Here is a 21,096-nt window from a genome sequence, read left to right on the forward strand (position 1 = left end):
GCCCAAAATCTGAAAAATTACGTCTGTTTGAACTTCCTTCTAGAAATTATTGTGAATGTCTATATAACAGCGAAAGCAAACAAAATGAATGCTCTGGAAGGAATTCCAAACAGGCGTGGCGTGCATGTAGCCGCTGTTACCGCAGGTAACACCAAAATATAAAGAATTGAAGAACCTGTCTTAACATATTATTACGTACATAAACTGGTAATATTGTCGTAAAGTAAACATTGCAGACTGACATTTTTTCTGACGCCAGCAAAAGCGAAGAGGAGGACTGATCCGGTACCCCCCACAGGCAACATGAGGAAAGGGCCCTGAGCCCACGCAAGGAAGACTTCGCGTTGCGGCAAAGACTGACCGCGGGAGGAGGAGGTGGGTTTTTGGCATTCCTGTTTAGCCGGCGCAGTTGCCGGTGATCCTTACCGGAAACATACCAGTGTTGCCATATTCAATTGACATCAAAGAGCTAAGTTGCCTAATCGGGTCTATCTTACTCTGAAGGTGTCCAGTCACACTGGGGAACGATGGCGCAGTGGCAGCGTCGCCGCCTTATAATCAAGGTATTCCGGGTTCGATACCCGGTGGAGGCACAAGTGGTTCGGATCCAACTTTAAACTGTCCCGATTAGCATTACTGTTCATGAAGTGGACTTAAATCGCCAAATCAAAATTTTAAAAAATCAAATCACACTGGGGCAAAAACAAACTTCCAAGTGATATTTTGTATTTACACTAAATATCAGCGATTATGAAAGTCCTCTTTGTCCTTCTTCGACATCATGGGCGAGAAGGAGAGGAGAGGGATGGGTATGGTCAAGGGGTCCGCTGTCCTTCTAAAAATGTCAACCTAAAATTCTATATTTCACACATATAATATTATTTCGGTTACAGGAATTTGTGATAATTGTTGATAATACTGATTGAGATTGACATACGTTGTCGCAGGAATGCAATAATTTCGGATTGAAGCAATGTTTTTGAGGTGGTAGAACTGTTTTTGGGTGAATACAATACTTACAAGCATAATTTCCCGATTGTTATCTTAGCACGCTCTGAAGTGTCAGGTGTCGCAGGTTCGAATCCTCATCAAGAAATGGTTATTTCAATGTTCGTTGTTATTATTTTAGTTACATAATTATAAAAATTAATAATTACATACACAAAGAAATAATAATTTTATTTCAATAATTCACCATGCATCCTCATCGTCACGATTATCCTATAAAGCGAAAGCCTTAAAGGTAGCAAAGGACGTAAAATATACGAAATAGTAGTGGTGTCAGAAATGAGATTTCAGTGGATTTAGCGAAACATGGGAGTGGGAGTAGTTAGGAAACAGATGAAGACTACATCTACTCTACATACGTCTTATTTGAAACGAAAAGTTTCGTGATTTGGGCAAATCTGGTTTCAAAAGAACTAAGATGGCAACATTAGTAGAACTGGACTTCTTGCAGGTTCCGAAGGAAATATTGGGGAAGGGCCGATGCTGAGAGGGGGGGGCAAGGAGTGTGCTTCACGTGTTACAAAAGTAAACAACGGTTTGTGGGAGGGACTGTGCAGTGGGAGTTTTGTGACTGGTGTCTTTCATCTTTATGTTGTTTTCGGGCATTGTCAATTAATTAATGAAGCTTGCTCAGAGTTCCGAGGTGGCGGCAGGCCCATAGCTAGAGGAGGGGCATGGGGGGCAACTGCCCCCCTGTGAGAAATACACAACACATTCCTACCTGGAATTCTCACTGCTCTTTACAATATTATATCCCCTTTTACTCTATCAACATAACAGACATTTATTGATTTTATGATTTATGAACGTGTGTGGGATTCCGTGTAATGTATCAGTATTGGGGGGAGGGGGAATTACCTTCCACATTCAGATTTCGGGAAATGATCTCGCAATTTTAAGTATCTAGAACAGTTGTGACATTTTGACAAGTCTTGTATTAAAGGTGCCTAATGTGTTTGGATGTTTTTCTTGGATGTGTTGCTATGAAGTTTGAACTGCATATTTTTTTGTTTCTCCAGTCCACCGTTTGGTAATAGTGATTCATGTGATAGAGAGAGGGGAGTGGGGGGGCAAACATTGAAGTAAAGAAACATGACTAGCAGAATCTAAGGATAGCAGGACAAATGGATACTCAAAATGAAATTAATTTTCAAGTGTTTCTTGAATTTTTCTTCCAGACGGTTAAAAGCACTTGCAGGAGGCACAGAGGGGCAATTGCCCCCTCGATTTCAAATTTTATACAAATGAAAGTACATTTCGTAAAATTTTTTTGCTCGCTTCGCTCGCAAATTTGGGACGATTTGGGGAATGAATTTATCATGTAATGTATTTAAACAATGTGTATATATATATATACATATTAAATAAACTTTGAATACGTACACAATTTGGCGTTAACATGTTGCACATGTATTTTCTTCTTTTACGTCGCTCCATGTTGCATATGTGTAAAATATATGTTGTACATGAAAGTTATATACGTGTCATATGTACAATAACGTTCGTCATGCATATTCTGTCTTTCGAAAATATAGTTTGTGTGCTTGTTTTCCATTATTAGCTAACATGAAATTGAACGTGTTGGAAAAATTATTTCAAATCATTTGTTCAAACACAAATGTTTTAGCACCGACTCCTACCCCATTTGCATGATTTACGACGATAATAACGTCTTTTAATGTTACTATTATTACTACCACTACTATTATTACTATTATTGGCACGTTTGCCCTGGTACTTGACCCTCCAGATAAAAATTTAAGATTTCGCCTCTGCTCACAAACAACACTCATGCCCAAGCTCGAACCTGGAACCCCTGGCTTCGTAATGTGTTATGTAACCATCCCATCATGGAGGTCGGCTAGTGAAGGATGTAGGACAACTTACCGGCTTAAATTATTATGAAATACGATGAAAATGTGATAGTGTTTCACATTTATTATTTCGGTTAGAAAGCGATAAAATGTGTAGTTTGATACGGGTTACACTAAGCATCTTATGGAGTGTAAATATCAATTCCAAATCTTATGAGCCGGGCCCCGTGGCGGAGTGGTTAGCACATCGTGCTACGACGCCAGGGGTCCCAGGTTTAAATCCCAGCCTGGGCAGGGATATTTGTGAGTGTCCATTCATAAATTTCATCATATCACCACTCATCTCCATCTTTGCAAATTAGCCAAAAGTGGCACAAAAGGCGATGTAAAAAAAAGTAAGTCAATCAATCAATCAATTAAATATTATGAATCATTTCTCTATGCAAACACATCAAATATGATAAGCAACATAGGTGTGTGTTATGATGTCCCTTTTATAAAGGAAAAGTTAAGTTTTAACCGTGACTGTTCGCATGATATAGTTTCCATAGCATGTTATATATTTTCAAACGGTAGTAAAAATAAATGCCATTTGCAACTGCGAAGCTATCAATGGGATTGCATACATTAAGGACAGATGATGCCATATTTCGATTGCTTGTAACATCGAAAGAAGAATTAGATGAGCAAATAGTGACTGAGAAAAGTTGCTTTCCTTGATGTCCTGTACACACTGTGAAAGTTGTGGGTGTTGTCAGGCGGCACCCTATGAATATAGGTTCACGAAAATGACAATTACAAAGAGCTGCAGTCAAACAAATACGATTGAAAATCTCTCAAATTATATCCTATTTATTTTCTAATATTTATAATATTACATTTTGTCTGTAGCAAACGTTGTCTGGTCTGTTAAAGTACCTCAGGCACAACCTAATCTTTTGACAAATAATTATGTCAACTCTTTTGCTATGGAGTGTATTTTCCTAATTTTATTCATAGATCTTAAGCCATTCTGTGACTGGAAGAAATCAGTATCACTGTATCAGCATAAAAGATAATGATATTTTGGGTTTGTACGCTTCTGTTCAAAAAGTGATGGCGATAAGTGGCCCAGAGACCTTGTGCCGCAGAAATGGGTTAATGCGAAGGAGGACCCTTATATCGTTCGGTTTTGTACCATAGTCATTAAGGAAGGTATTTTTCATAATGTAAACAGGATACAACATTTCCCTCTATAAAACTTGATATGAAATATTAATGATGACACTGTAATCCAAGAAGTCATTGATCAATCAAGTGATTCCTATTTGTTTGTCGGGTGTCAAACACAGTATTTCAACAACACAATATTTTGCAAAATGGTTAACATAAGCAGTAGGCAAACATTGTCTGTAGTGATGCAAGAGTCTTTCATTTGAAGCAAATAGAATCTGTGGTGGAGTAAGGGACCCATGTTTTAATGTTTTAGCAAGTAGGCCTACAAAATATGTATTACAAATTTTTACACAATTCATCAAAGTGTAGATAATATGTAACCATTATTATTTACTTAATTCGATTTTTCTTGCATAACACAACACAATGGTGTTGTTGCATTCTCGTTAGATTCCTTTGTGCGTAAAAATCTTGCATACTGGAAACTAGAGGGAATCATTATGAAGCACGATTTATAAAGGACTTTCTTGATCAGTTCTGCAGAGAAGCCCAAAGCTGTTGGTACATATTAATTGTCTATTAAAATTATTGACCTGTAAATATAAAGTAGATACAGTCCCGATTAGCCTATTTATGTTAAACTTTATTTTTATATTCTTTGGTAGTCTGATAGGTCATTATCGAAATGTTATTTCATGTTGTTCGACTTTTTTTGTTCGTTGGAATTTCAAGATATCACCCATTTCCTGTTACTTATCACTTTTGGAGGGGGGGGGGGCAAGTGCCTTGCTATATCTGCCAATGCAACACAATATATTACAAATTTGCCCCCTCTAGGATTGACTTCGCCCGCCCTACTAAGAATTTCTGGCTACGGGCCTGGGTGGCGGGTTCATCCTATCTGGACAGTGTGTGTAATCGTGCGATAGAAGATATTTTGAAGCAATCTTTCGGTTCGTTATTTTGCAGAAAAAATCGAAATTGTGGCGAAAGGGATGCCAAAGCCTATTTTGAACGATTTAAAAACCAAGTCGTCTGCTGGATGTGACCGACATTTCAATGTTTCGTGGTATAACGACTATCCGTGGTTATGTGGATGTGTGCAGTTGTCGAAACTCTTTTGTTGGCCATGTACTCTATTTTCGGGTGAAAAAAAAAACGTGTCGAATTCAGATGTGGATAACATGAACCATGACCATGACAAACCCAAGAATTCAAATTCAAATGAAAAACTTCTCTTTATGACAGCATCATAGAAGTTTTTTGATTTGATTTGATTGATTTTGCTTCGCTTGTGCCACTTTTGGCTAATTTGCGAAGATGGGGATGAGTGATGATATGATTAAATTGATGAATAGACATCACAAACGCCCATGCCCAAGCTAGGTTTCGAACCCGGGATCCCAGCATCATATAACTATTTTCAAAGTCGGATTGATCTGCTCTATAAGTAGCCTTCGATGTTTCTGTATCAAATTACGTATTATTGTGTCAAAAACCAATGTTTGCGATTTCACTTTAGTCCTTATGTCAACATTTTTTTTCATGATTAATAACTTTACCAAAATCTAGTATTGAATTGCATACGTACCAGATTAATATTATATGAACTACTTGGAAGACATGGGGGGGGGGGCATGAGGTGGGGAGGCGCCCAAGTCTCCCTTAAATGTCCTACTGATAACCGGTAACACTTTTAAACATCCACGCCACGCCACTGCAAACAGGTGTAATTTTCCAAAATGTTGAATATCTCGAAAATAGCTCCTCTAGCGTTGGCCTTATAGCTTTCTTTTCTTTTTTTTTAGTAACGAAGTGTCAATAATTTTGACGTGAAAATGTGTACGTACGAATAACCAGAAGGCAACTGTACCCCCACTCCCCCCTAATCTCCGCCACTGGCAATATGTGTTAATAAAGATTTTTTCTGCAACGTTTTTTCCCATTTATTTTTGTGAAATCTCAATCGGATCATCTAAAATCACTTCTATTTTGAAAACGGCTCCTTTGATGTAGCTTTTATAGTAACGATTTAGCTCTCTCCCACTAAAGCGGCTTCCAACACTGCTAACATTTCGAGTCTGTGAGTGTTCGTGATGGCGCGTGTTTGCAACAGATTAAATACGTCTTGTGAATTCGTAATATTTTGGAAGTGTGCTGTCATCGTAAGTAGTTGACAAAAGTTATGCATTGATGTAGTTTTGTTTGTTGTGCTATCGACTGCTTATTAAACTGTCTTTTGCTTTCCATTTTAAGCAAGTTGTGTGCGTGCAACAGGTGGTAAATATAGACACCTGTTTGCCAACCTGTCTCTTAAGTCGTTGCGTTTGAAGTTTGTGTCGTGGGACCTTAGTCGCAGATTTAATTTGGCTGGTTTACAATAAACAACTGCATTAAACATTCTCATGGACTCTTGTCTCACTTTAATTTCGGGAGTTATTTTTCATATAATGACTTGGAAGAGGATGTTTTTTTTTAATTTCCGTACGTTTGACGCCCTTGTGTTTACAAGAAATGTCAACTGTACGTATTTTAAAAAAGAAAAAGAGATGTGGGCAATTGATAACCTGTTCTAGCAAATTTACCGTGCATAAATATCCTGAGTGCTAGTAACCAAATCATATCTGGATAATTTTGTAAACGTCAAGAACATAATAAACGTAAGGTGACTATTTTTATTGTGTCGTCTCGCTGGCTGACCGCGTTAGGAGGTCGGCTTTCGAACTTGTCACTGACGTTCCCTGTTTCCACTCCCGATATGGGCACGGTTGTTCTTGTTGTGAGTATTTCTTCATCAAAGTCATAAAATCACACACGCATCGTCGCAATTAGCGGGAAGTGTCAGAAGAGCAACGTAAAATGAAAAATACAAATTCAACATTTTCCTGCATTTTCCTGTGAAGTAAGTCACTTCAATAGGAGTGGTGAGCGAGATTACCCCACAATCTTGAATTTTTTAAAGTTTGTGTCTGCTTTGTTAACATCGATTCCACTGTATTGTGTTAATGTGTGTACTGAAATTACGGTACCAGTTAGATATAGTGAAAGCACATTTAACTCGTTTATTTCCGAATTATTTACATTTTTACTTACCTTATATGTAAAGCGGAACATTTTCCAAGGATTATGTTTTTTCACTGAAAAAAAGCGTAATTTTTCACATTACAAGTATTTATTGGTCGGGCGGGTAAATCTTGACTCACGTTGTCTATCGTCAGCTGATATGCAGTGTTTCCAAACTTATGAACCAAAAAATGCCGCACAAATTATTCACAAAAGGCTTTTAAGCGAAAATTGATCCACAAACCATTCATGGAAGGTTAGGTTACGTTCAGTTAGGTTAGGCAAACATAGAAAATTAAATTGAAAAAAAATGCACTCACACGTTATCTGGTAAAACTACCGCATGGTTGCTGCACTGACAGGGGGTTACATATTTGAACGCACGGAACATTTGATTCACATAGTTGATGGTTATGGTACGAGCTATCGTGCAACGGAGATACATTAATGTTGAAAATGACATTATTTACCTGCCGAATAAGTTGCTCGAATGGAAAAACCACTAGTCCCAGCTTCCAAAAGTCCACAGGAACTCAATTCCGTAAGTACTTTCCTGTCATTTCTCCTGTAAATTTGAAGAAATGTGTTTTCACTATATCTGACTGTTACCGAAATGACGATGCAATTAATGACTATATCCTGTCTCACCCATCTCTGAAGCAAAGGCACGTATAGCGTCAGAGAAGTGTGGGAAATCGAATGGGCAGAGCGAAGCAGTACACACTGGTGCGAAGAATGATAAATGCAGTCCCTTTCTTCTCCCTCGCTTCACTACTTGCGCAGAGACTTGTTTTCGTTTGCCTGCTCCAGAGATAGCTGGGGCAGAGTGTAGTAGTTTTTATTCATTATGTGTTGCAAATTGTTGAAAGTCATAAATATGAGGTAGCATTACATAGCATGAAATGCAAAGTTGATTATTATTTTACATCAAAGTCGGCATAAAGCGGAACCATCGCCAGAGTATTTGATAATGACAAGTGAAATTTGCACCATTGCACTTCGACGTTAGGGGTCCTGGGTTCGAATCCTGGCCTAGGCATGCGTGTTCTTTGTCAGTGTCCCTTCATCAATTTTATCATCCTTCATCCCTATTTTCGCGATTATGCAAAAAATGCAGAAATATGCAGCATTGTTCGGGGTTTTGTGGGTACGGTAACGGTTCCGATTGTTTCATGATTTTCCTAGCACAAAGACTAATTATCGTTGAATTTTGGAAATCATTGTCACATTGAACCTTCCTTAAAGTAATGAGCACTGTTTGGACTCGAAAAAGTTATTTATGTTGAAAAAAACAACTTGAAAATTACCTTACACACTTCTTAGGGACAAGATATTCTCCATCAAGAAGCGACAGTAAATATTGTAGAACCGTGGGAATGAATGTAGAAGGATCCTTAGTAGAATGCATTTAGGGACTTTATTTTAATGCTAAGGGAACCAAACCTAACCTGCCTAACCTAACCACGAAAGCATAACAAAACAAACCTTAAGTAATCACTAAAACTCCGCAGTATGTGTTAACAGACGTGCATCGAAATCGAACCATGTAAAAATTGCATTCGTAGCATGATGAAATCGCAATAAAAAAAGGAACTTGGGCCGTAATCGCTACTTTCTTTTGCTTTCCCAGAAAATAGACTGTCTGAAATGATGTAGTCCGTATAATACTAAAGTACCGTTTTATGTGTGTGTGTGCACGTGAGTATTTGCTGGAGCCTTGTGGCAGTGATTAGTGAGAATGAGTGATTTATTTTTAGAATGCTGTACCTCGTTCCTCAAACTTTGAGCACTGCTTGTTCCACACGCAGGAAAACTTTAGATATAACTGCTTGCTGTCTCATTCACAGATGAAGACATACTAGGCATGTGCGATGTAAGTGGCAAGGTTTTCTAATATGGACTGGTGCTGCTAATGGAATAGAATACATGTATTCATCATTAAGCATTTTGCATTCAATAGATGTCCACATGACATAAGTATGAAGGAGTATTATGTTTCTAAATGCTTCCAGGTCAGGTTTATGGCTATTAGCATTAGAATTACTTCTGTAAATACTTCCCAACACCTAATCATGTAATTTTTGGTCTTCAGTACTATCTGCTATTCTCACTACCTGGTGACATTAATACTCACACCCATTTTTAATTTAAAATAACTTCTTAGCAGCAAGTTCAGCTACACTGCCAATGAATATAACGAAGTAAGATAAAATACAATATTATGGTATGATTCAGGTAATTCCCTTTGCTGGTAAAAATAGCCACATTATGTTGTTCTCAGCACCTGGTGAAAATAGTCACAACCTCAATATATACTCTAGTGAATCAGAAAAATAATAAGAGAGGAGAGAGAGTTAATTGAAAACCTTAATTTGCTTACTTTTTTTTTACCTGTAGATTTTTGCGTGCACTAGTTTGATGTATTTCAGCAGTGCTGTCTACATATATTTTCATGTCTGAGGTAGAGCATGTAAACCTCAAGAAGATCACTCTGGAATGCATGTATAGTTACTTTACTGCATTTTTTAACTTCTACATTTGTAAACTTGCTTGTGTGGTAAGCATACATTGAGATTTTTAATTTTCTGCATGCCAGAGAATTTCTATAAGTTTTATTAATGTTCAAGAGGGTAAAAAATCACTTCTCTTCATTGGTGCAAGTATGTGGCGGAGTTGTCATATTTAAAATGACAAGAATGCATTTTGAAGCTCAGTTGATCAGTGTTGCAGCAGTGAGATCCTTTTGTAAATAACAGTTTCCTTGTACTTTGAACTGTTCTTGTGTAGCAACTGTTTGTATCACGTGTGTCTGTGGAAAAAAAAATCAGTACCCTTGACTCTCTACTCCCTCAAGAAAGTGAAATATTTTGCATAGTTTATGAAGATTATGTTGTTTATGAATGTTTTCAGTTGTGTTTAGTTCATGGAGATGCGTTATCAAATAAAGCACTTTTGTTACCTTAGCGTGTTTCCGTACTGTGAATCGGAACAGGCCAAAGACTTCGCGCAAGTGAATATAGCACCCAACACGACATTCCACACAGCAACTATAATTTTACGTCGTTAGGTTTGGAGCTTTATTGCAACTTGTGACGTGTTCTTTCATTATTTTAGTGTGCATACAAATGATTTTAAAAAGTTGCAAAAGTGCTCCGAGGTGGCAGGTTTGACTTTTGTAGGCCATACTTTACGATCAAATACCTCCATTATTTGCATTTTCCGCACGTTGGAACCATACATAAAGCATCGAAATCTACAGATTAATAAAAAATCAACCTAATTCTTGAGAGACTACAGTGGGGTTAATGGCCCCAAGAAATCCATCATTTTTCTATTTAGTGGGCGAGGTTCAGCCGTAGGTTGCTCTCCCACCTAACCATTGTCATGAGCTACAAAAACATATAAATACATATAATATTATAATACATGAATACAGATAGAAGGAATGATTGAACTAAAAAGAAATAAAGAATTTCACATATTCCTACAATTACGAATATACTCATTACAATAATGTTAGTCATAAAATAATATAAATGTGAGAGAACAAAAAATATTAAAAAATACAAATGTAAATATATACGTGAGTGAATACAAATGTGAATGTTAACATAAGGTTGCCTTTAAGTAAATAATAATAATAATAATTTGAAGACAGTAATAAAATTCCAATAGTTACAGTTATAGAATATAAGTGTTTTGTTGTTTGTTGAGTGCCAGTTCACTTCTAGTATGTGCCACTGTTCTGCTGCATGTTAATTAATGTTTTTTTATGCTTCAATTTATAGTTGCAAAATGTTCAAATATTACATATCTGACAGGCAGACAGTTCCAAATTGCATTATGGATTGAAAATATATGATTTTAATACCAGGAAAGCTACCTTTAAAGAACTGAAGCAGGAATCTTTCATATAAAGCTGCTACATTTTACAAATAGGCAAAGCAAACCAAAAACATGTTGGATGTCTACATCAGTACAGATTCTATGCGTTGAATGAATTTTCAATTGTTATATTCTGAGGCTACTGACCCCACCATAGTACTAGCCCACTTGCCACTGAAACTTGGTTGCTCAATTTATATCAAACACAGCTATTTTCACAAATTTCATGACCATCTCAATGCATAATCGAGAGTATGTGCTTTATGAACACAGGTTGCCAAAATTCAGGGTGCTCGGTCACCATAGCACCTGAAAATTTTCAACTGGTGCCTGAATTTAAAAAAATAGTAGTTCTACAATTTTTTTCTCTGTATTTAAATTTTGCTTATGAAAATTTCCATTACCTTTTTTTAAGTAATGAGTACAGTATGGTTTTGTCTTTTTTTTTGTATCCTTGAATCAGAATAGTAAACATGCCATTACAAATTTTTGCACTGTTTCTAGCTGAATTTTAAAATATACAGCAATATTGTTGAGTTGGCCATATATATGCTGTTCTGGTAGAGCCTTAATTATAATAAACTAACTGATTGCCCGGGTATTTATTTATCCCAATCTTCTATTAGACAGGAATATAATGAATTCTAACTATAGTGTAAAATTAACTTGGAGTTGAACGGCATTGGGAGTGTCACTATTCATCTCAGTGGCCCTGAAAACTATGGATTCCACACTAATATCGGTCGTTTTTGATTATTTTTACATGTCACCCCCTTCCCACCCCCACCCCTAGGGGTGCCAGGGGTGTCTTGGAGTTGAACGGCATTGGGAGAGTCACTATTCATCTTAGCGACCCTGATAACTATGGATTCCACATTAATATCAGGCCGTTTTCGCTTATTTTTACGTCACACCCTTCCCACCCCGACCCCTAGGGGTGCCAGGGGTGTCTTACCCTCACAGTATTTCTTTCGAGATTGTAAATCATACGTGTACCAAGTTTGGTTGAAATCACTCCAGGCGTTCGAGAGTTATGCCCGAACAAACAAACAGACACATATACACACATACATCCATTTTTATATATATAGAATTAAATATTTTATAGATTATATTCTAAAATATGTAGCTTTATTTTGGATGCATGGCTTTCTTAGCCCAAATTTGAGACAAAATTGACAGAAATCTGGCTCCTGAGAAGAAAGGGGCTGATGCCTTACTTATTTTTAGTTTTGTCCATCCCTGTTTATTGGAGCCACTGTGGTTTTTATCGGTATGGGATATGGCTGTCACGTGGGAGACCCAGGTTTGATTTCCGGTCCAACTGATCTAAGATCAGAATGTTTTCAGGCTTGTCCTTGCAAAAAGTAGCTCAGGTTCACCCAGCCTCAAATAAATGGGAATCTGTTGACAACCGTGGAGTGTATAGGTGGCCGGAACATGGTGCTGAACACATCACCTCCAAAATATGGCTGAGATCGAACAATGTGTGGGGTCCTACCCCCATATCCCCATATTTAAATGACTCATGGCATGGTTCAAAGTCCACAATGAACTTTACTTTTTTTTTTTTTTTTTTTTTTAAATACTTACCTCTGTTTTTTAATACGTAAACCTTTTTTGGTATTATATACTGGTTTGTGTAAATGTTAAAGGAGAAATTATGCTTTTGCTGCAATTCCAGATTTGTTAGAAAATCCGTTGTCACTTCCGGAAACCATGCATTAAAATAGGGCATGCAGTGCGGCAGATACGAGGTAGTATCCAAAATGTTCGGGAAAATTTGGTGCTGATACGATGCATTGCAATTCAGTAGTCAGAATCCGTTGGTATAGTATTGAATGGTTCGATGTTCATCCTGTCTGTGTGCAGAAAATGTGATGCATATTCAGTGTTCCTGTCTTGGACCCATCACAAAATCAACTCTCACCACATACGCAACTCCAAATAAAAGGATGTAAATCGTCAGTTCATTCACCCAACTCTGTGAAATTCTGTACCCTGACTCTCATGGTATGCAAGTATTGCCACCTACTCTTACATCACATTATCCTAACTGTTGTGCAGCTGACCTTTACAGGCTCAAACATTTATGATCCGACCTTGTACATAAAAAAGTTTAATTGTTTAATACGTTTGTAGTAACTTTGTAGTTCAGAGAAACTAATTTGTGCATTTTGAAGATGGGTAACCGTTATTTTGTAAGGAATTATATCATGAAAACCTATTCATTTATGCATATGAGTGGAATGAAAAATTGATCTGCACAAGAAATGTAGTAAATTATCAGAAAACCTGTTTAGTATGTGCTTACAAATTTCTATTCATGTAGAAACACGTGTGTGTGTCGGGACAATATCAGAAACTGGACCACCGCTTGTTGAATGTTGCCTTCACAGTGTTGCCATACATGAATCATTCCATGGAATGTTTTGTATTCTTTCAATTCTTAATTTTAATTTTCAAAAGTAATTGAAGTAACTGTACAATTCTATTTGTGAAAATTATTTTACACGGTACTTTTTTAATCTCCTCATTTTAGAAACATTTGCACACTAAATTATCCACGTGCTATATGTATTTGACAAAGTATTTATGTATAGCAAAAGGTATACATTTTCTTTTTTTGTGGAAAATGATAAAAAAAAAACATGAATTAAAATAATACTATGTACAGTCGATGCTTTTATTCACATTTTTGTATACAATCCACAGAGGTAATTATTGTAAAACATGGGAAAAAAATATTTCTCAACAATTCAAACAGCAAATAAAAGACACATTTTAACAATAAATAGTTACTTGAGTAAAAGAGAACAAAAAAAAGGAAAAATTAGACTCCATTACAGTAATTGAACCCATATCTTCTGCGTGTGAAACTGATATCCAGGGAACGGATTTATATGTAGTAGAATGTGCTAAATATGTAAATACATATTTAGTTAATTTCACCAAAATATGGAGTTAAAATTGAAAAAAGAAAACTTTTTTAATAATATAAGATGCTACATAAGCTACATAAAATGCAGTACGCTTACGTTGACATTAATTGTAAAGCAACACAAAATTTGTTTTCATTTTCTGTTTTCAAAACTATGAATAACAAAATGTTGTTGTAAGTGTTTGAACGTGAATTTCCTTCTGGTGTCAATTATGATGAATTTATATTGACTAAACTGTGTTCAATATCGCAAGAAGTAATGGGAGTGTATTTCAAATTTGTCAGTTATTCGCAAGAAATTCACCTAACTCTTTCGTCACACGGGGACATGTAGTTATTGCACATGGAGTATATGTTGAGACATGTTCTGAAATATGGAAATAATATGTAAAAATAACCAAAATATGAGCCAAAACCTAATATATGTACAAATATGGAAAATAAAAACTGAATTTTTCGAGTCTACATGCCATGATGTGCACAGATAATTCATAATATAACTGATGTCAGCTTCCTACATAAATATGCTTTTACACATAAATCCGTTCCCTGCTGATATGTTACCACCGCACCACCAGGCCACATGACAATCTATCAATATATTCATGTCATGAGTAGCACTTGGAAAGCTTCGAAACCTTGAAGTGCTTTTTTTTTTTTTCCGGAAATAGCTGGCTAGTGCATGCTAGTATCTTGGCATATCAATACATAAAGGGCACCTTACACTACACAAAGTCTCGTCCCAAACTTCATTTCCCAAGCTGTGCACACTCCTTGTTAGTGTGCCAGATGTACTATTGTTAACATTAGTGGTGTGGGCATCATTAGCGGGGGGATGCACTCGTCTCAGTAATCTGCTAATGAAAAGGTTGTATCTTTTAAAATACATTTGAGTGCAAAAATAGAGTAATATTTTCAGTAAATTCTGGATGTACACGTTCTATTCCTTGTCATGTGAGCGGAAAGTAGATTTATCATATGCACTGGTTTTAGCATCTGACTTTTTGCTACTATATTAGGTGACTAAAGTTTTCAGTTTTGGCATCCTAAGAATGTTATACATTGATTGTCAACAGTGGCATGTTCAAGGTAGTGGGGTGGGGTCAAAACTGGCCCAGTGTTCCTAAAAATAAGAACTCCAAAGCAGGAAAGGATGGTAAACTGAAGTCTGACTACTAGAAAAAGTAATGTAACACCTCCTCGTTCAAAAAAATTCTGGACACCTCACTGGTTTTCAACTGCCACCTAGATGTTCAAATATACTTTTGAACTCTGGTACGTAATCTTATAGTACATGCTCTTGTGAGTAACTGTAAAGGTAGGATTCTTAACAGGTCACTACATATTGAATCAACCAGTGACCTGGGCCATATCTCTTATTCCCATAAGGTGCTTTTAAAAAATGTAAGGAAAGTGTTATACTGAGATCCTGCTTTCAAATTTTGCACTGTATGCTTGGAAAACATGAACATATATTTTGAGATTATTATTATTATTATTATTATTATTATAGCTTTCTCAAAATGTAAGCGTTTTGGAAAAATGTGAAATTTTATTTACAAAACATGTCACGTTGCACATCAAAAGAAAGTGCATTGCACAAGCTTTAAATTGAAAGCAGTCCCAAGTTTTTAGCCGCTACAGAAGCTGGAAAAATACCATAAAAGATTATTAAATGAACGGCTGTGGGGTATCGTTTTCCCCATTGTTACGTTGCAATATCTCAGCACTGGATTGTCTTGTAATCAAGAGGTCCCAGGTTCAATACCTGCTGGAGTCACATTCCACTTCAGATTGTACTTTAAACAGTAGGCCCCAGTTCCGATTATCCTATCTGTGCATGAAGTGGACTTAAAGGAACAAATACTCAACCATGGATGGTGAAAGAAAGAATAGGTGCATATATACCAAAAATGAATGAGATCCATGACATCAAGTTCCGAAACCATTCATTTTTCTCGTTGATTTCATATGAAATACCCTAAATATTAAGAGAAAGCTAAACTTTGTAAATTTTTATTTGTTAAATCTAACATACAATAATTATTCACAGCACCTGTTACAATATAATTTTCATTTGCATGTATTGCTAAAGTATTTTAAATTCAGAATCAAGTGACAAAATTCTGAAGATATTGAAGAAAAATTACATTTGGTGATAATTATCAAGTGTGTTGAGGGTTGAGGGAGGGAGAATAGGAAAAAAATTAATAGAATGTAATTCCTAGAATTTCCTATTTATTATTGGCTTCTCTTTTGGAACTCTTTCCTCTTTTTATTTTCTTGTATCATATTTCTTATTTGCTCTCTCTGAGTCTCCACATGTTTACTTTTTCTCTTGATGATTATTTCTTTCCATAACGCGAGTTATCTTAATGACTGTAGATGGAGCCCTGTTCTTACTGTGTAACAAGAGAGGAGGAGACAGACTTTGATGTGATTTTTCAAAATTGTCATAAGCCATATATACAGTCTGTCTACTTCAGTTTGCATTAGGGATGGCCAGATCCAAATCCTACCGAATCAGGTTGCTTCCTGATTCAGATACGTGGAACCGGGACTTTCGGATCCGGATCCGTGGAACCGAGACGGCAATCTTTGGAATTGATGTTATCAGCACCATGCTCCGGCCGCCTTTATTTCCCAGGGTTATCCCCAGGTACCCATTTATTTGAGGCTGAGTGAATCCCATAGCCGCTTTATGCAGGCACAAAGGCTGACCTTGGATCACCCACCCCAGGAGTCGAACCCGGCGTGGCAGTCAGACACCATATAGTAGAACCACAAGCAAGAGAGCCAGCGCAGACCCGCGACTCCTGTGCACCGTACTCCCGCGTGCAGAGTGGAGCATGTATGTTCCAAATCTCGTTTTGATACCATGGCTACTACACACCCACACAACTTGTTGTGGTAAGCCTAGTAAAAATAAAAATAAAAAAAACACCAACAACTGAATAACACGTCTTTTTGTAGCATTTCTGATAGTCTAAAAATTCAAGCCTTCGTCTCTTTACTCTGGCATACTGTACTTTAGTTCGCTGAATCATGCCTTCTCTTACCACACTACTCACTTTCTTTCCTGCGCAGTCGTGGAGTTCACGGTGAAAACGATGCATCATTTATATGTGGTTTATTCTCGTGCTGCCCGGGTACATTACCCTCCTGTTTTTTATAGCCTGGTCTCTTTGGGGATGAAGAAACGTGGCACGTCTCCTCATCAACAACAGCTGCTGTTAGAGATGTGCATTCTAGTTCGGAGTGGGAGTCGTCGAACAGAACAGGAGGCTTCAGATCGATTTTGGGCATCTCGGAAGCACTTTCTAAAGACGTCCTCAAGGATTCCTCCAAGGTATTGTCCCCGAAGTGGGAATGTCGTTCAGTGTCTTCTTGCAGCAACTTCTTGAACTCGTCGCCAAAGTAACGATCTATGGTCCGCCAGATCCCCGTGCTGTACCAAATCATTATTCCGAGAAGGAAGAACCCACGCAGAAAACCTCCCGCCGGAATCATATTTTTACTAGAACGTGTGGCTGCGGAAGCCCCTTTGAGCTTGTGCTTGAAGGGATATGAAAAGCACACCTGGGTTTTGCAATGTACTCGAAGGTGTATTACTGAGGTGCCCGCAAGGAATGGCCAACGCCTCTGCACATTAAAGAGTCATGACGACATGGAGTGAACTAGTAAGATATCCCGCAGGGAACTATCACTTACACAGTCGAAGTCTACACGCAGACGCGTTGATGAAGACTTACTGGTCACGTGGCCAGTATCTCAACCAGTTTCAGCTGACCTGGAGAACCTGAAAAAGTAAGGGAAACGGATGTATGAGTACTTGAATCACACAAAGCTAGATTTCCTGCTGGATTTTCCAGTTAGACTTGGACTAGGTTTGTAGTACTTGCTCATCTGCTAAAGTGCGCGTCAAATCTCCTGCATATAGCGATAGCCAATAGCAGCGCACTGCAGCGGTGCCATGTCGAAATCACACGGTTAAGCGAAACCCTTTGTCACAGAGAGCACGGAACTAGGCAACGCCGCACGTCTGTGATTCGCTGGTGCTGTTCAGCCGTTCAAGGCCATATGCAGGAGATTTTTGACGCGCACTTTAGTTTTCGCCTCAGACGATGGAAGAGCCACTTGAAGAACGTCGTAGAATAATAGCAACTGCTGTTATTATTTAATGGCTCGAAAGAAAATATGGGATCAAGGATACTCAAAAAGCTTCTTTATGAACGCGGATATGAATATTCATACACGAGATTCGAAGGATTCATCCCAAAAAATATTTTGTGGAACTAAATATGTGAAACATTTAATACATTTGTAATAATAAGGATTTTAATTATCGGCTAATCACATCTGCCGTGTATAGATCCACCACAGCATCTGAAACCTTGGCATGGGAGCAATGTCGCTAGGTTAAGTTATGAGGAAGCATGTTGTTCGCATTTTTTCCGAGGTTTCAGAAAGCTTGGCGCTACTACGTACACAAATCTCATCTCATTAGATAAATTCCTAAATATTAATGAACACGAATGCATCTCATGTAGTTTTTTTCTTTGATCGAGCAGCTAACAAAAACAATCAACACTCGGAAACCACAAAAAAGAACCCTTTTCTTTACCAAACTCACAGATTGTCTTCACATGACCAAACTTTCGCTCTGATTCGCTGTTTGACAGAATCTAGCAGAGAAAGTCAGTTGCAATTAGAACACGGTTTAGTCACCAAAATCAGTCTAAGCAGGCACCATTTCCAGCCAGGTAGCCAGTCCAACGCCAACTAGGGCATTTCTGTACTGGAAATCCAGTTCCGTGTGATTCTACCTTGATTTTGGTATGTGCCAGGCACCAAATAGTTTTTTCGTGAACCAGTTTCTTGATGGGAGGGTGAGGCAAAAGTCAGGTTACAAAGGAAAACAAATACGTGATTGATATGTAATGGTTACGGTTACAGTACACGTTCAGTGTGTGCACCATCTGCTTAAGTGTATGCTTCAGTTCGACGCTCCCAGTTGCGTAAGACGTCTGCCAGTGTGGTGGGAGTGATTTGGGAGATAGTGTCTGTAATCCTTTCTTTGAGGTGGCCCAGTCTCTTAATTTTCTTAGAGTACACGATGGCCTTTACTTTTTCACAAACAGATTTCACCTCGGCTTTGTTCACACAAGTAAAATACCCATGGGTGTTAGGTCTGGCGACCGTGGTGACCATTCGTGTATGTAACCTGACTTTTGCCTCCCCCTATACATAAAAAAGGTTTAAGACTTGGCTATTGGCATGATAAAGTCTGGAAATTTAAAGTTGCCAGATAAGCGTGGAGAAACCACGGCATTTTTTTGCTCAAGTGAATGGAAACTCTGATAAGTCGAAACCGTACATACAAGGCACGTCCAGAAAGTAAGTTCCGTTTCAATTTATCTCCGCTGTAGCGCTGCGATCGCAGTTCCGCACATGCGCGGTAGACGCTCTGTATCAAGGAGAAGAAACGTGAGCCATTTGGAGATCGCTGTCAGTCACGTACGCTTTGTTGTGCTTCTTTACAATGTCGGTGTTGATTGAAAATCCCGCCGCTTGTGAAATCAGATCTGTGATTCGTTTTCTGAATGCGAGGAAAGTGAAACCAAGTGAAATTTATCGGCAAATTTGCGATGTTTACGGACCAAATGCGATGAGTGATTCAATGGTGATAAGATGGGTCCGACAGTTCAATGACGGACGTAGTGATGTGCACGATGAAGAACGAAGTGGGCGTCCATCTTTGGTTACAGAAGAACTGGTTCACGCGATTGATGACAAGATCCAGGAAAACCGAAGGTTTACAATTAGTGCTCTCGTTATGGAATTTCCCCAAATTTCACGATCACTAATGCCGCGCAATACAGAATAAGCGCCGAGGATTGCTGTCAAAAGGTGTTGTTTTTCTTCACGACAACGCACGACCACACACTGCAAATGTGACGAAAAACCTACAGGGATTTGGCTGGGACGTGTTTGACCATTCTCCGTACAGCCCTGACCTCGCTCCTAGCGACTTTCATCTGTTCTTACATCTCAAGTCTTTCCTTGGCGGTCAACACTTCAACAATGACGACGAGCTGAAAGAAACTGTTTCCAACTGGTTGAAGACACAGGCGGCAAATTTCTATGAAGAAGGTATACAAAAACTTGTGCCACGCTATGACAAATGCCTGCAAAATTTCGGCAGTTATGTGGAAAAGTAGTTTAAGAGTTGTAGAATTTTGTGCAATAAATAACTTTTCTGTATCTGTACACAATTTAATTTTATTACCAAACGGAACTTACTTTCTGGACGTGCCTTGTATATGTCAAATGGACCGTAGGGATATTTAAAACCGAAATGATGAGAAATGCGACACATATCACTTGGGAACGAACCAATCAAAAGTAACGTTTCACCCGTACATTACATTACATTACATGCTACAGAAGCCTGCATTCGATTGGTCAGATACTGAAGTTCAACTGCCCTTTTTTCAATAGCTTGCATCCAGTCGCCCTGGTCTGTTGTTGCGCGGTGAACGCTTTCTTAGAGACTGGATAAGGTTCGTCTCGCTTCCATCTAAAAGTTCTCTACAGCAGCTTTCAGACCGAGGCGACACGCGGCATGCAGGGCTAATACAGAAATGACAAGCAACACGGCCTCCTTCCGTCTATACGAAATCATTCACCGAACAACAGACTTAGGCGACACGATGCACACCATTGAGAAAACGTCAAAGTCCGAGCGACACGTTTAGCTTATCGTGTGGCTTCCGTTTCAAAAGTTGCACTTATTTGTGAAGGTTGATTTCCAAGTGACATGCTTGTCTCTTGAAGATTTCACCAATCGTACACAGGCTTGTGTGACTGTCATGCCGCTACGGTGTGAAACGTTGCTGCTGATTGGCTAATTTCCAAGGGACATGTGTCACTTCGGTCTGAAATCTCCATAAAAGTTCGACGTAAACCGGATCCAACTGACCATACGCTTACAATTGAAGGGTACAGGGGAAAAACGATGAATGTCACAAGAAACTTGAATGGAGTTAAATGAATTTTAATGTTTGAAACGCTCTTACATCTACAATATGGCTTAGCACTGTATGAAATTTTTACATAATCTGAAGCATTATATTGTTTAACTAATGATATAACAGTGTGTCTAATAATGTAAAGACCAAGAACACATTTTTGGCAAAATTCGTTCTTAATGCACATTTTGCAGGTGAA

At 38.1% G+C, this 21,096-nt stretch overlaps 1 protein-coding gene across 1 annotated transcript in view; it reads left to right on the plus strand.

Moving 5' to 3' along the window:
- Positions 1 to 6,714: 6,714 nt before the first annotated feature.
- LOC145997452 (tyrosine-protein phosphatase non-receptor type 13-like) overlaps positions 6,715 to 21,096 on the plus strand; it is a 460,227-nt gene continuing 445,845 nt past the window's right edge. The window contains exon 1 of the mRNA XM_083134519.1: positions 6,715 to 6,756. The gene's annotated coding sequence lies outside the window, so the exon portion shown is untranslated. The remainder of the gene's footprint in view (positions 6,757 to 21,096) is intronic.

Source organism: Lepisma saccharinum, chromosome 13 (assembly GCF_977018435.1).
Source record: "Lepisma saccharinum chromosome 13, izLepSacc3.1, whole genome shotgun sequence".
Lineage (NCBI taxonomy): Eukaryota > Metazoa > Arthropoda > Insecta > Zygentoma > Lepismatidae > Lepisma > Lepisma saccharinum.